Consider the following 14,942-nt stretch of genomic DNA (forward strand, 5'->3'; position numbering starts at 1 on the left):
CATTTTTATATCTGGGAAAATATATTTTTACACTTAACGAAATATGTAATTAAGTCGACTAAAATATTTTGCTGGATACGCCAAAATATTCCTAATTCAAACAGAGAATATATTTTTTTTAAATTACTTTTCAAATGTCTTTCACCAAATGAAAACCAATATTTTGTTAAGGAAAGAAAATTTTCTCGACGTTCAATTTTTACACTTCTGATAAAGAAATACTAGGTAATATTAATTGCAAATACTAAACCGTTTTTAAAATTTTCATCGTTTAATGCTGAAATCCAGTACAGCCCGGTGCCATAGCCGATGTTCAGCACTGACGTTTATTAAGGGGTGGGAATCCGATTTTTTTTATTACACGATTAAAAAATTAAAAATTAAACAACATATTTTTATCATTTTTATTCAAAAGTTCTTAGTTAACAGTTTTTAGGAACTTAAATGCAAATTTGTACATCAGACCTTGGTTCGTTCTTCATTTATAGTTATAAATATAAATTTTATAATAAATTAAACACCAATAAAGTAAAAGGTTCATCGATTTAAAAGAAAAATCTTTTTTTAGTCATCTATTACTCATTTAAATTTTTTACCACAAATTATAAAACAAGTTCTTATTACTCCTACATTTAATCCATTGAAAAATATATAGTGATTAGTGAAAATTGAAAGTTATGAGCAAAATATCAATATAATCACGTTTGTATTGAAGGTGTTAAAATTAACATACTACAGTTAATAATATAGAGAAGATATGAAAATAATAAATGTTTTTAATAGTCAACTATTTAGATCGTTAGTTAATTTCCTTTATCATGTGTTTTCATCGCTATTTGCCAGTACGTATAAATAAAAAGTCTCCCACATATAACACACTGTGTGTATATTTGAGTGGTATCTGAGTTAATATTTGTCAACCACCTGTAATTCTAAGTATACGTTCATCCCAGGGATAGTATTGATATGGATGCCACAATTATGAACGCGGAGTGATTGAGTTGTAGCTGTGAGGCAGGGGTGAGGGATGGGACAGTGAAATGGGGCAGAGACGGAATGCATCTGGTGAGGAAAATAGGATCACCCCGGGAAAACCCACCAGCTCATGGTGACACCCAACACGTTTCCTCACGTGAAAAAATTAATATCTGGTTACTAACCCGCCAGGAATTGAACCTGGATTACTTGAAAAGCGAATTATTTAACGATATAATTTTTTTAATTAAAAACATTTGGTAAGTTGTTAATATTCATCACCAACGAGACATCTGTTAATTATATTTTTATTGACACTCGTTTGAAAAAGTATAGTAATGCCACGCCATAAGTTCTTACCTGTGCGGAAACATTTTTTGTATTAACTGCTTAGTGAATTTTAACTAGATGGACATATTAGCAAAATTTCGTGTCAAAAATCAGGTTCAAACCCGGAGATCAGGAATTTTTCAAGTCATTTTCGCTTTTATCGGAGCCGTTTCTAACAGTTGAAAATTTTCAGTTTTTTTTTTTTCGTGCTGCTATCTGGGTATGACGGTGGCAAGCAACGATTATAATTCAGGCAGCGAATTCTAGCGGCGGGCGCCGACACTAAGTGTGTGATTCGCGTCTAGAATACGATTTTTGTCCTTAAAAAGAATTATTATATATTTTTTTATAATCAGTATATTTATGTCGTTCGGCATTATTTTTAAAGAATTATACGTTAAATTTCAGTGTCTGAGTTTTGAATTTTATGTTAATTTGAACGTGAACATGAGAATTCATGAATTTGGTCAGATGTTTACGTATCACTGGCGAGTACGTAAAGTCTCGCACACATATATTTTTTTTGATTGGAGGGGGGAGGTAGGAGGATGAGGTCAAGGCCACGTCCGAGGAAATAACGATATGCCCGACGTTTCGGCGAGTCATGTTGTAGACATTCTGAAGGGAGATGATTAGCCGAGGCCTGGTGTGGCCAATAATTATACGTGGCCGTTCACTGCCGCAATGTGATTGGTTCCTGCGAATGACCATGTTTCGATGATGGTCAGACCGTGGCGCCATGTTTCAGACCAATCAGGACTCTACTGAGCAGAATCCCAGTTCATCCAAATGTCTGCAATCACGGTAGGGACCGGAAAAATTCGCGGGTTCAATGACCTGTAGGATGAACTCCATAGTTCCACGTACACTTGGTCAAATGTCACCCAATCATTGGCTGCTGTCTTGTGAGACGTCCCAATGTAGCAGCCTGTGATTCGATAAAGCTTTGGTCGGGTGTTTCTCATTGGCCCAGAGTCATCCAGGTGAGTTGTGAGCCAATAGAAGAGACAGCACTGAGGTATAACTATTTGTATTTTAGCCTATTGCGAAATGAATTCGCGAATTTTTCCAGTCTCTAGCAATCAGCAACTATCTTCTCCCTACACAGAGATATACAAAATCTTGATCGCAGGCTTAGTTTGCTCATCTTGACAGTTTTATTGGATTTGGCGTATTTTGTGACGACTTCAGACGAAACATGTTCACGCTCATGGCTTACCCACGACTCGAATGCTGAACACATCGCGTCGCAAGCCGGTGTACGTCCAACTGCGCTCCGGGGGTAGGTTACACTAGAACATTGTGGATCCCGCTAAGCGACCCCACGTCCCTTGCCCGAAGCCTTCTTTTCAAAGACCGATCCACCAAAGCAATATCCGTTACCTCCGTCTCATATACATATTTCACTTCGTTTCATTTTACAGAATATTTTCTAACAAAATACAGTACACTCCCGATTATCCGCTAAATTAAGTGGCAGGGCCACCGCGGATAGTGAAAATAGCGCATAATCCGCAAAAAGAGCCGAAAATGGGAAACAAAAAAGGAAACATTAATTTCAACTTAAAATCCTAAAAACTTATGTATAGTAGAAGTTACAATTAACAGTAAATATATTAAATGATGCTATTTTACTGAATAATTAGCATACAATACATTTCAGTGATGTAAACATAAAAGTGCTCAGTACTTACTTCGTAACAAGGATACAGTACTGTACGTACTCAGAGACTTCATTTGACACTGCGTGAGTTCCGAGAAGGCCTGTGGCGTTTTACTGTATACTGCACACAATATACTCGTCAGTAGAGTTCAAATTTGCTCACTTGTAATAAAATACAGATTTACATATGTGTTGTATTTTTTCGTAGCATGCGTGGATAACCCGCACCACGGATCATCCGCCCGCGGATAATAGGGAGTTTACTGTATATAAGATTATCTGTTTTTAAAAATCACGTAGGCTACAGGTCTCTAACACACCCTTGCTAATGATATTTATGTAAAAAAAAATTATTATGTTGTTTGATGGACGCACATCACATATATGGTTACTCGCAACTCAGGTTGAAATAAAAGTCAGTATACCAGCTTTTCAGAGATCAAGTCGAACTGCGATAGTTCGCCAAACTCGCAGTGAGTGTAAAATTTAAAATTTTCAATTTAGAACAAATCTCTTGACCCAACTGGCTGATTTTCAGTTACGAAGGTAGATAAAATCACAGCCACGCGCGTTAAAAGTGAAACTTTACGAGATATAGGTGTGGAAATGTATAAGAATCTGTGCAAGTATGTAAGTGATCAACTGATCAAGTATGCAAGCATACAAGTGTGCAAGTTTGAATGTGAAATTGCTCAAATATGCGTTTGTGCTACGTATATTGGCAACTTGATATCGAGCACCCCACTCCTGAGCACTTATACACGTTTGTTACGCTCTGATAACGTCGTAGCCTTGAGTTTACCTAGCGGCTTGGATGAATATTCACTTAAAAAAAGAAACTAAGTCAAATTTGGGCCTGAATACTAAAATATTTGATATTTTATACGGTAGTTGTTCTTTCCTGAATAAATAAAATGAACGTTTACAATTGTAACAGACAAGGTGGAGATAAACCTGCGGACTATTACAATTTTCTTAATCTCTACTTTATCCATTGTTCTCTTCCACCCCCTCTCTCCCCTTAACAAAGCCATATTTTCCAACACTGCTCCATCAAAGGAAAATACATTTCCGTTACGTTTACTCACTTCCGTTACCCTACCGGATGTGAAGAAGTTTCACTTCAAAAATGAAAACTTTTGTGATCACATTTACATATCACCACGCCAACTTCTAAATTCACATTGTGTTTTGGAAAATGTTCGTCACAGCAGGGGTGGCGTATGGGAAAATTAACACTCGGCGGAACACTCATTTAGAAACATCAAAACCATCTATCGGTTTTATAATCGTGTATTTCCAGGCGAATTGAAACAATATTTTTTTTAACGAGAACACGAAGATAGAACGCTATAATGAAAACGAAATGTATATTTAATTAAAGTGGATTGTGGGTATGCGTAACAACGAAATATAAATTCAAACGAAGAGTGTAATGAATAAACTGATTACTTGCGAATTCATTTAGGTATTGTATCTCTTTTTCATAAATAAAATAACGAACTGTGAAATGTTTTAAGTTAATGAAAATGAAATTCTTGCCTGGGAACCTATGTTTCATTGACAGAATATATAACTCTGAATAAACCAAGTTTCGAACAACGAATAAAATTGATTTGCTTACGTTGACTGAAACACTTACGTTCTCAAAAATATGAATCCCGAAAACTACAAACAGGTATTTAGAATTTCTTAAAGTTTTTTAACTCACTCTTATTATTGATTTAAACTTAAGTGTTTAATTTACAATACACTAATTATATTTATAGTAATTTATTTACCATATTATTTGATGGGATATTTTTTCATTCATGCACACGTCTCATATGTAGTTACCTGCAACTCTGGTTGAAATAACAATTAATATGCCAATTTTCAACAAACAATCTACTTGAAATAACCAAAGTATTAATCGTACAGCAAGGTAACTGGATCTACATAGAAACACTTCCAACTTCTGAATTATGTTTTCTGTTGTAAATAGACTAATTATGCACGTACAAGGAAGGGAAAAAAGTTTTTACAGTATTAATAAAACAAGTTTGTTTTTGAGATATTTTCAATACTCCAAGATGATTGTAGAGAGTTCATGTTAATAATAAGTAAACTTAATACCCACATATTCACCAATATTCTGGGATAACTTGTTACCAGTTCTATTTCGTAAATCTAATATAAAAGTTTTTTAACAGTTTGTATCAACTTATTTTTGTAAATTCTTTTTCAGCCGTTGATCAATATTTTCCAAAAAACAGTACAACTGTCGATGTTTGAATACGCCTGCAGTATTTTCGTCAAACTGCTAACGAATAAGAAAGTTTTAGCAATAAAATAATAATTCAGTAAGAGTCTGTCTCAAGCGTAGAATTCAGATACCACTATGGATCATTTTGTGTTGAAATAATCAATGAAAGGAACACGCGTCAAATATTTGGTTACCAGGTGATGATAACACAAAAAAAGATTTTTTTAGGCAACTAAAAGCCAAAGTAAGAGTGAAATAATTTTTTATGGTGTGATGTTAAGCATTTAGTGTATAATATGTTTTGACCATAAAGCGTAAAGATAAGCGGTCATAACAGAGTATTTATTCAAAGTGCAAATTTATGAAAACCAAAATAAAAGCACATAAAATGTTAGTCCTAAATCCTAATCAACGGACATTAAAAAAAAAGCTCACAAAAATCTGTATCTATTACCTATATAATTATATAGTACAAAGTATCTTTAACGGTTTTTTATGAATTAAAATTCTGAATTTTCAATTTTTCTTTCACTTGGAGAAGATGCAATCATTTTAATAAATAAAAATTGTGGTTATTTAACAAGCATATTATTTTCAATGGGAAGCAATTGGTATGCTTTAAACCCCACGAATGGGTTTGTGTTTCATAGAAACTTTATTTATTGATTTTAAAAAGCCTGTTTAAAATTTAAATTATGTGCTTACTGTTCCTGGAGAAAAAAAACTTATTGAAATTTAGTTGTTTATAAATTTAATCAAATTTTCGTTCACTGAATACAATTAAATCGTTATATATATATATATATATATATATATATATATATATATATATATATATATAGTCATAATATTGGTAAAATACGGAAAAAAATAATACCTACAATTTAGGACAGTGTAATTTATTTTTACTGCAAAGCGAATTATCGTGTTATTGTATAAGTTCTACGTAAGTTACTTTAAAAGGATGTGAAATAATTTTACATAGTGATCTCATTGTATTCTTTAAGCTGAGTAAGAGATTGAAATATTATATATTCCGTCATTGCTTCGATGCGCTTAAACACCAGTATGTGTCGAATGGCTCGTCATGTTATTAGTGCCTTGTATGCGGAAGGGCTATCATTGAATAAAACTACATATTAACAAATCTTTTTAAAAAAAACTATTCGTATTAAAATGGTGCCATGGCTTTGTTTGATTTACCATGATCTGGCTTTAGATACTAAAGGATTTTTAAGGGTCTTTACACTAATTAAACCAAATTTGTTTTAATTCTTAATTGCATCTTTAAAATATACATACAGCATAATATGGTGATAAACTTATTCTCTACAAATATATTACTGTAGGAACGCAAAGAAAAAAGGTCAGCGTTACAAATATTTATTATGAATAACAATTACAGTAAAACTTAAAGGTACGAAATTGCAATCAATGTACGATGTATATATATTTAAAAAATACTAAAAATTATGCCTACTGAAAAAAATGAGCAAAGAAAAGACAGCAGAATTTTATGTGATAAATTAATGTACAAGTAATCAGTATAAATATTTCAATACAAGCAACAGAATGTTCCATTTATAAATTTTGAAGTGTTGCAGAAACATTTTTGTAGTTTCTTCAACCCAGCGTATTCTTCCTACAATAAAAATATATAAGATGATTGTTAATATGAGATTAAAGTTTCTACGAACATTTTTTTTTCAGTGTAACAAAAACCTTTTTTCTTACTTTAATATTGACTGTAGATCATATTGTCTGCTGGTGTCGATTGTATATCTGGAACATTGTCAAGGTTTCCGTTATTTTATAGTGCTTGCCGTTTCAATATCTTGGATTTCTTTTTGTTTCTGTGGTAATTCATGTTGTTTGTGTTTGTATTCTGTAATTTTTAATTATAGTAATTTTACGAGTAGGAATAAAGGTCTGGATAGGTTAGTCCAGTTATTTACTGGAGTTTTTTCTTAGCTAATATTTACACTATTAATTTAATAAAAAAACTTAAAATATATAGTGGATTCAGCCCAATGCCTATAAATTAATCACTCTTTTATCAAGTTCACATTTTACTCTCCCCACTGGAGCTCAGCTCTACGGTGTCTCTCTCTACTGCTCGTCTCTCACCTCGCACCTCTGTCCCTGCACACTGCCTCGCACCACTCACTCGTCCGCCGCGCACACAACACTGTCCCGGATGCGTTGGTCCCCGATGCACCAATCTTCCACACGTAAGCCCGTCGCTCGCCGTCAACTATAGCTCGCCAAGGGGTCAGTCACCCTCTTCACTCCACTGCCCCTCGCAGGTCGCTTCGAGGATCCGCCGGTGTCGTCACCAGCCTCTGTCACTCTCACACTGCTCGTCGCAGTCCGGCCTCCGTCTTAAACACTTGCTAAGACCTGCCGTGGCAACGTCACGTAGTTCTCCGGAGTGTCACATAATCAGAATCCCTGACTTAACACTCGAAGCTCCCATAAGAATGGCGTACTAGTTACGCTACTTCACGGAGATGGTGCTCTGAGAACGTGCCGGACCATGGAGACGCGCAGAGGAGTCTCCGTGAAAGAACTGGAAAAAAAAAAGGGGGGGTATCAAGGCGCCGCTGTTAATCGGATCAGGCATGTAGCGGTAATGAGGGATGACCGCTACAACCACAGGCAGGCACTTGGAATATGGCTGCCCAGCATCGTCGTTAAGAGTCATCGCAACGGTATTTTGGTGTTTGTCGGTATCTGTTGCAAGTCGTTATCTTGGCCACTGTTATTTTCTAGCGAAAAAAAAAATTGCATATGACTTCTGGTAGTGTCGGCTGCTAAGTTGTGCCAACTGTTGGTTGGAGAATGACCTGCGTTAATCAGCGCTCGTCGCCTACTAAGGCATGGCCATGAAGGATGAATTAGGAGGAGGGGGTGGGACTGTTCCTGGGGCAACACGTATATCACTCGTGAGACTAACCCGTGTTTTGCCTTACCCCCTCGACCCTGCTCCTGTTTGTCTCATGGAGCAGGGCCCAAAATGAGTTTCTCCATCCGGGAGCACATTTCTCGACCTCATTGCCCGCACACCCTTCCCAACTTCCTCTAACCACCACCCCCCCTTCCTTCACTTTCCAACCTGTGTCTTCATCAAGAGCGGCGCATTAGCCCTCGTCCTCGAGAAAGAGAGACAGATAATGTTCACGAAGCAAAAGAAAAAGAGTCCCGCCTACCTGACTTAGAACTACGTTTTTCGAGTGTTTGAATCACACTTTTATTCCCCACAGGAAAATTTTGAACGTATATTCGCAATCCTCGTTCGCGCGTGGAAAATAATTAAATGTTCACACTACGCAGGATACCTTAAGTCTGCGTCATGCTACTTTTTTCAGTTGGACAGCTATAAAAAAAAAATTGGTTGTCTGTAAAGTCGGTTTACGGACGATAGTTTAACGTGACAACGTCGTAACAAAACATTGATGAAATGATTGCATACTTTTATGAGTAAAATTGAATCATTTTTATTGAATTATCACTATTTTGGATGGATACAGAGAAGGAGTGAAATGAAATCTACAATTTCAATGATAAATTTACTTTTATTTGCACTAATCAATTCAAATATGTTTATTACTTTAACAAAGAGATTATTTTAACTATAACTTTAATACATGTTTGCTATTTAACTTCTTCCAATCTGTGTTATTCTGTTAAGGATAGGACGATGATAGGAAAAGTAGGAAACGAATGGGAGTGTTTCAAGTTTAATGTGCCTCGAAAAAGTCAAATCGATGGTTGTTCCAATCGAGTGGAAGAGAGATAGATGCGGCGCAAGCGTACAATGAGTGTAACGGGACACATCGTAACGGGACAATGTGCGTTACGGGACACTTTTTCGAGCGTGCAGCCGGCGTTCATCTATTTATTAGACGTTGTCACGTCAATAAGTAGACCAGTAGTAACAGTTTTTACGACACGTCACTAAAATAGCATCGCGTGGCGTTTGTTTACGAACACTGAAATCCATATGAAATAGTTAAACTAACTCCGTCGATAGTACAGCAGTGGCAAAAAAAGTGCCTCGACAATTTGATACTACTTACTACTACTACATTTTGAGAATGTTTCATGGTACAGACTATAAACACTTTAAAGACATCCTGGCGATTAGTAAATTTTTATTTGGAGCCTTCAAAAATAGCCAAAAATGGGGATATTTTCATATTACCGTATCTTAGAACCTTCTAAATGGATACTTACCAAACCTGCTACACTATTACAGACTATCTGGAGCGTACAAAGTTTTTCATTTTTGCTGGGAGTGGGATTGTATAACCAATTTCCACTGTTTGCTTTCAAATTATTTCCATTTGTAAGTAGGAATGATGAATATTTTTAGTATTTTTTCCCGGGAGGGAGGATACATCTCATTTCTCACATCTTTCCCGTACCCATGATTAAATTCAAAACCCTCCGCTCCACGACTTGCAGGCGAACCAGTGGCGGATTAATAAGGGGGGGGGGCCGCAGGGGGCGGCCCCCCCCCTGACCAGGGCAGCCCAGCACCAAGCATGGTTCTTGGCAAGGGGAGGGTGAGCACCCGGCCGCCGATGTTATACAATACACATTCATACACTTACCTTTAATATTCGGGCGAGACGTAAATGAAACGGATAGAGCTTGGAAAAAGATCTCTGGCTGCATCCAAGCAACCAACGTGACGTAACAAGGGAGTGTGTGGAAGAGGTAGACCTGCGGCCCCCCCCCCCCCTGAGATTTTTCTGTATCCGCCACTGAGGTGAACGGAGCTTGAATAAAATACTACGTGCCGACTCCTCGCTGCATTGCGCATAAAGGCGGCTGTACACTTGATGTGCGTTGTGAAATCGCCCTTTGTCATTCCTTGCGTCTGTACAAAAAAAAAGATTATAACTCTTGATAGGTGAAGCTCTTAAGGGTGTATGACCTGTTACAATTCATAATTTAATTTTTACGTTTAAAACGGTTAAACTTTTAGACTTTTTGAATGGCCAACCTTCAACGAAATATATAGTGCATACTTTTTGCACAACTATATGGAAAAGTTGAGTTTATTAAAAAATAGAATAAATAACTGAAAATGTTTCGCTTTAAAGGCAAAGCTGGTGGCTACTGCGTGTTATGTTTTTAAATTCTTTTAGAATTTTTTTATTTTATTTTATTTAGCTTTTCGAAATCATACAAATCCATCAGGATTTGAGAGGGAAGGCAAAATTAAAATTTTTTCATGAAATAAATTAAACAATTACCTAAGAGATTATAGTTTCGTTTTACATTTCATTCTCCTTATCCATAGAGAACAAAAACGTCAAAAATGTGACTTTAGCAGCTACTTATGAAAAAATTATGCAATGTTTATATATATATAATTTTGTGAAAGTTCAACCACTCTATGGAATATAAATATACACGGGACATACGCCCTTAAGGGTCATAGTTAGGAACCGAACGACGCTGTTTTGGTTTCAACAGTTTTCTCGCGATTACAAACTTCCATCGTTTGATTGCAGAAATTTCAAATTTGGCTTCATTTAAACATAGAATATAATTTAAGGAATGTCTGAAATTAATAATGACTGCCTGCTTTATATGGTTCACCCTCAAAGAGTCATTTGCGTTTAGTATTGAATTCACTTTTGGGGATTTCAACAACCATAATAAATACTGTCAATAGAAAGTATGTTTGAAATTTATAAATTTCTTAATGTGTAAGGTACGCTTTTACATGAGATAATTATAAATATTAAGCTTCCCTCCTACCACGGAACACATATGGTGTACAGGGCTTTGGAAGAACCGCTGAAGAAATCCGAGTGGGGTCTGTTTACAAAAATATTTTAAGAATATACAGAGGGGCAGATGAGTTATTCTGTTTCGTATTTATTTTTTAAATTGTAGGTATTTTTAGAAGAATGAAAAGTGCTAAACAACGTAATTTCAGGGTATTTTTCTGGCATGAAACACTAATTACATGTTCTTGACAGCGCTCGAAGTACTTGGATTACACCTTCATCTTTATTTCTCCTCCGTCTTATAATGTTTGAATATCATAGTTGCCCTTTTCACGTCCAGACGAATGCGTGCCTGTACACAGCCTTGGGCTTAGAGGCGATATCGTGCTAGAAACACCAGTGAGCATCACACTCAATCCCGCCTCAACAAAAATACACTCCTGACTATGTTACAAAAATTCCGTTGGATAGTACTTGCCGAAGCATCACCCAAAATTTTCGGAGCTACTTCCTCTGTAGAATGATTACTACACACAAATGTATTATTATCATTACGTGCAAGTGTGGGAAGGACAAAAGTGGATTGAATAAGGTTCATCAAATGACACCAGTTGTTGATTTTGAGCTCCAACACACAAAGTTTTGTCTCACGTTAGAATTGAAGAGTAACCTCTCTCCATTGTTAACTTCATACGTGGATTTTAATGAGTGAAACCTTTCTGGCTCTGGTATGTTGTTGAGTGTAAGAATGTTTGTTGAAATCTGGTAGCGCTTCTCCTGTAAATTTTATTTCTTTTATTAGAAATCTTTTTATGGGGGATCGTAGTTAGTACGAAAATTTAGGAATTGTCTTCTGACAGTTTTTTTTCTTTCAGAAAATGCATTTTAGGACGAATGAATTTATATTTTAATACCTTGTTGACTTAACATAAATAGCTGGAATCAACTGTTCTTATGTTCTTTGAATAATTATTCCCATGTGGAAGATAGATTTAAAACCATTTTTTTACACTTGCTGATTTAAACTGTAAGCGTGTTTGTCATAGAAAAGCCTTTAGAATGGACAAAACATTTAACGACATAAACACACGGAGAACTAGCCGAAATCAGTTGATGTCAAATATGAAATTCTTAAAAGCATAACATTGGTCTGCGAAATGTTTTTTTAAGTTTTTTTGTTAAATGGTTAATATTTGTTTTAATTGTCTTAAAAGTATTAATATGATATATACCACGTCACATTTATCAGATTTAGATAATATAGTATTTGAATACGAAAAAGAACAAAACAAAAAATTAATAAAATGAATGAGAATCATTTTAGAATATTTTATAAAGTATTATTGAGTCTGTAGCTATTAAATTACAACATTAAGGTATACATGAAGAAAACAAGTAATAATAACGTTTTCTTTTTGAAAAAAAGCTGCGTTTTGTTGGTTTTCGTTTATGATTTTTTATTTCATCTCTGTGTATCATCCAGCAAAGGTCCGCCAACATATTAACGTCCCAACGGCCTTGATATCTCCTATCCATCTCTTTTTATGTCCTGATGAAACTGTTCACCTTGTTCTTCACCGTAGTTACCTAGATTTTTTGGGAAACAATTAATGTGAGACTTCAAAAAATTAATTTTCAGACTCATATTACAGCCTAAATTTTAATAGGCGTTTAACATTTTCTGGACAATATTTTTATATGCAGGATCATTTGTGTTGCCTAGAAACTTAGATACGACATTTTTAAAGCCATTCCAGGCATTTCGTTCCAAGGTTGTCATCACTTTTTCAAATTCTGTATTCCTAATCAGTTTCTTGATATCAGGTCCCGTAAATATTACCTCTTTCAACTTCGCATCAGAAAGCTAGGGAAACATGAACAAAGATACTTGAAAGTATTTCCATCTTGCGGTAATGCCTTTACGAACTGTTTGATCATACCAAGTTTGATGTGAAGTGGTGGAAGCAATATTTTTTCGGGATCCATTAAACTCGGATTGATGACTTTTTTACTCCAACTTTCAATTCCATTCTAATTTTCCAATCAGTTTTTTTCCAATGTAAATTTCTTGCTCTACTGTCCCATTCACAAATATAACTGGGGAATTTTGTGTAGCCTTGCTGTTGACCAAGAAGAATGCATATGATTTTTAAGTCACCACAAACTAACCATTTGTGTTCGGTGATTTTATTTTCTCGAAAACATTTTTAAAGTTTTCGTAAGTTTCTTTAAGATAAACTGAATGAGCTACAGGTATCGATGCAAATTTATTGCCGATATGCAAAAGGACATTCTTTAAGCTTCTTTTTGAAGAATCTATAAAGTGTTTCCATTCTTGTGCATTGTATTCGATATTGAATTTTTGTATTAAACCGCCAATATCACAGCAAAATACTAAATTATCCTCTTTCTTAAAATACTCCAAAAATTCTTGTTCTCTGCTTCGATACCAGTAAAATGTAGATGCAGGATCTAATAAATTGTTTTCTTTTAGTCGAGAACCTAGAAGTTCTGCAGCGTCCATAGGTAATCCAATATCCCGTACAAAATAATTTAGTTCTTGCTGTTTGAAAGGTCGAGGGTCATTTGTAGGGTGAAAAATTTCACCACTGCTTTGCAGATGATCACTTTGTTCTGAGTTTTGTGATAAAGGCGTTTCGATGCTGTTAGTGTTAGTAGGAACTGGTAAGGGTAATTCGGGTCTATGCTTTGTTACAGACGAAACATCAGGATACACAATTTTGGCGCGGTTTTTAGAATTATATCCTGTTACATTGGTCAAACAAAAATATCAATCATCTGTATGATTTTTTTGTTCCCGCCACAACATAGGAATACCGAATGACAATGATTTTGATTTACCGTAAGTCCACTGTCTTAACACTTCAACACATAGCCGGCATACTGTACGCGGAACCCACTGTTTCTCTTGGTAACATAACCTCATTCCGAAGTAAGCACAATAAGCATTTTTTACAAATTCTGTTATTTTTAATCTTTGCTTAACTATTGTATATTGTCCGCAAATGCAGTAAAATACATTTGGATTGTTTTTGCAACTCCGAGGAGCTATAGTTACAGATTTAATAAAACAATCTTTTATTACATTTTTTTTCTTTTTAAACCACTATGATTAGTCATAGACTACATAAAACTTTTTTTGATACTTTTTCTCATAGGGGAAAGGCAGGTTAGTAACAATAGACTATAGGATGGTCGGTCATAGAGTATAGAATAGAAATATAGATCATGGAATCAATTTTGTAAAAAAAAACTAACTTATCGATTTAACGAACTATTATATATTAATCTATATGCAAAAAGATTGTGACGTGATTCGTTAAAACAAAGTTTATATTTGCTATATACAGACCAACATCTACATGTTTGTGATAAATTTATTAAAATAAAACTTTTTCATCGAAGACCTGTGTAATTAATCAGGTGAAGGAAGTTTATTCAGAAAAAAATATTTCAACACAGACGAACACAGTGGGGTTATAACGACGAGACAGTTGCGACAAGACCAAAAAACACAGACGAAACCACAAACTTTTTCAACACAGCAATAAAAATAAACCAACGATGCTACTAACAGATATATTCTGGACAACACAATGACAGCAGTGTTGACGAACTCAGTATGTTTCCTACGACATAAAAATTGCGATGTTTCGGAAACTGACAATTTTTTCCCCCGTCATTTATGACGGGCTGTATTTATCGTAGTCAGCATACACTACTTAGTTTAGTCTACTTTAAAATATTTTCTGTTCTTTTGAATGTAATTAGCACTTATTAAAAAGCTTCGTGATGCAGCTGACAGACTGACAGGATGATTCAGCTTCAATCATTAGCCGAGGTCACCTACTGGAGGGTTAACGACGCGACGGGAGTAAAGTTACCGCACGTTGTGAACGCGCAGATTGGCCTGTCCTGTTCTCTCAGCCTGACATGGTTACGTCACACGCTCTGAAAGTAC

The sequence above is a fragment of the Bacillus rossius genome, chromosome 14, assembly GCF_032445375.1.
Source record: "Bacillus rossius redtenbacheri isolate Brsri chromosome 14, Brsri_v3, whole genome shotgun sequence".
Taxonomy (NCBI): domain Eukaryota; kingdom Metazoa; phylum Arthropoda; class Insecta; order Phasmatodea; family Bacillidae; genus Bacillus; species Bacillus rossius.